The 2760-nt window shown below is 51.4% G+C and overlaps 1 non-coding gene across 1 annotated transcript; it reads left to right on the forward strand.

Moving 5' to 3' along the window:
• Nucleotides 1-2166: 2166 nt before the first annotated feature.
• On the forward strand, nucleotides 2167-2358 carry LOC126525720 (U2 spliceosomal RNA). Its single transcript, XR_007598280.1, has one exon. It is a non-coding gene; the product is annotated as a U2 spliceosomal RNA (small nuclear RNA).
• Nucleotides 2359-2760: the final 402 nt, after the last annotated feature.

Here is a 2760-nt window from a genome sequence, read left to right on the forward strand (position 1 = left end):
CGAGCCGAGCGCCAATATTTGGCTTTTGCAGGGCGGATTCGAGCTCTGGCGATCGCCGCGGTACCGCCGCTCACCGATTCAAGGCACGCTAGCGCGGCCCCTTCGCCATTTCCGAGCACGCGTGCGAACAGTGCGGGCGGCGTGCTCGACGCCCCGGCTGACGTCCTTTCGGACTTTGTCTCTTCGCGTGCTCGCGGCAACGCCGCGGCCAACGACGACGTCTGCGCGGTTCTTTGCCGGTTCCCGGCGTGCTATAGTGCAGCCCTCTGCAGGGTGACACCGGCTCCGTCGTGTCCGTGCGGCGGCTTGTACGCAAAAGTTGCGTCAAAGGCGTCGCGCTCGCGCCGCCCCGGCACACGCGGTTTCGGACTTTGTCTCTTCCAGCGCTCGCAACCATGTCGGGGCCGACGCCGACGACTGCGTGGTGTTTCAACGATTGCCGGCGTGACACAATGCAGCTGCGTGCGGGATGCCAGCGATTCCGTCGTGGCGGTGCGGCGGCTTGTACGCAAAAGTTGCGTCAAAGGCGTCGCGCTCGCACCGCCCCGGCACACGTGGTTTCGGACTTTGTCTCTTCGAGCGCTCGCAGCGATGTCGAGGCGATCGCTTACGTCTGCACGGTTTCCGGTGTGCTACAATGCAGCAGTCTGCCGCACTACACCTCTTGGTTGCCGAGGCCAGCACGGCAATTTACTGAAGCGAGCGCATTGCGCCCAGGCGGCAGCGGACTTTGTGCTTTCGGGAGTGCTCTTGCTGTAAAATTTGAACGGCTGCAGCTGCGCGAAGCAAGTGTACCTATTTTCACTCTCTCTCTGTCTGCCTTTGAGGCGACTGTAATTTCACTTTAAACGCAACTGGAGGCGGGAGCAACCTGATGAGAGTAGGTGGACTTCGGTACATGTTGTAATTTAGAAATTGCTTTCAAGCTTTGAGGACATACACCTTCGCGCCATCTGCTTTCCCCGTCTCTTTGGCACTTTATAGTATGTGCTGCATGCTCTGCATTCCAAAGAAACACGCCTGTGTCTCTCCCTCTCTCACGTTCTTCTTCTTTTTGTAGCTGCTGTTGTAGAAGATGCTATGCTCTTTAATCGCTGTAACATAGAGTGCTTGCACAAGCCAACAACTTTTGCGCGTTTTTTTTTTTTTTTTTTTTCTCTTCCCAAGACGTTTCTGCCATTATTCACTAACTCTCGTTCTTAGTATGCAATGGAGCGTTAGCTCGCGCCATCTACCTTTCTTTCTGTATTGCAAAGTCCGCAGGTTTTCCTAGTTCCGTACTCAGATGGCGCCAATGCGTTTTGGCGCCAGGTTCGAACGACCTCGCTGTACTCGTGTTTCCCATTTGAATGTTGCAAAGGGGTTTGCGACAGGGGGTGGTTCTTGTGCAAGGCTGAGCTTTCCAGCTGCGTTTAAGCTATGCTAGCATGTGTGCGTATATATATATATATATATATATATATAAATACACAAACACACACACACACACACACACACATGCATATATACATACACACACACGGTAATGGTAAAGATGATGAGGTAGCACTTTTTTTTTTTTTTTACAATGCCTGTGTTTCAGATGGCGATCTTTCTCCCCTCTATGTTTCCGGTGGGAAGGAGTGTGCAGCGTTTTCTATATTTATTTTGTCATTCACTTCTATGTTGCTCGTCTTCGTACATGGGGCATGCTACCTAATTCTACCGGTCGATTCGACACGTTGCGATCCGTCCCGGCCTGTGCCGTATCAAAATTTTCAGTGGGCCTTGCGGTAAATAAAAAGAAATGAAGGAAATGCGCGTAGTATATTACAATTGCACACGGGCTTGAAACGAAGCCCTCAAGGAAGGTCACCTTGAGCGGTCGCATTCAGACGGAAGTAAGCATTCCCCTGGCGCGTTTTTTTCCGCTCGCCTGTTCCGTTTTCTACGAGGTTGCCTTGGTTGGTTTCGCGTTACAAGCAAGCTTGCACTCGGGTCTCGTTTCTACGCGACAGCGTTTCGTTAACAGCGAAAGACTGAGGCGTTGCGAGTTCATCCGTGAGATAGGGAGCGTTGAGTCTGTACACAGGCTGAATTTTATAATATTGCCCACGCTGTTGCTGAGGTTACCCATGTCGGCAGGGCGCCCACAAGGCAGTAGTACAATGAAGTGAAGTGAAGGACATCGCTTCTCGGCCTTTTGGCTAAGATCAAAGTGTAGTATCTGTTCTTATCAGCTTAATATCTGATACGGGTTCTATATGGACCCACGATATTAAACCTATTTTTGGAAGTTGGCGGAGTGCTTGAAGCCTGCTTCACCTCCGCCGCAGGTCGGCCCGGTATTGCACTACCTCCGGGATCGGCCCCGCTCACTTAGGTGAGACTTCATTCAATCAAAATGAAGAGCACAAGCTCAACGCGAGCAGTGACTTGACACGCACCATTCCTATACTACACGCAACGATGCCGGTTCGCGGACCACGAGAGTAATTAAACTGCCACTCCATCTGTGTGTAGCGTCGCACTTGTTGCGTCGCAAATGGGACAGCCGCTCCAGCAAATTTCTAGTTATGGGCTTCGAGAAAAATTAATGAAAGCAAAAGAAAGAACCAGAATTCCTATTTGTCCGATGTCTCTGAATGATTGTCTCCTGTAAAGAGCCACTTGGGGGGATGGGGGGTAGGATTAGCCGTGGGGTTCGCAATCAATATGAATCCCACTCAAAGCCAACACTGGATTTTGGAGTTCACTATCGCTTGGATCCGTAAACCACCG

Source organism: Dermacentor andersoni, chromosome 10 (assembly GCF_023375885.2).
Source record: "Dermacentor andersoni chromosome 10, qqDerAnde1_hic_scaffold, whole genome shotgun sequence".
NCBI lineage: Eukaryota > Metazoa > Arthropoda > Arachnida > Ixodida > Ixodidae > Dermacentor > Dermacentor andersoni.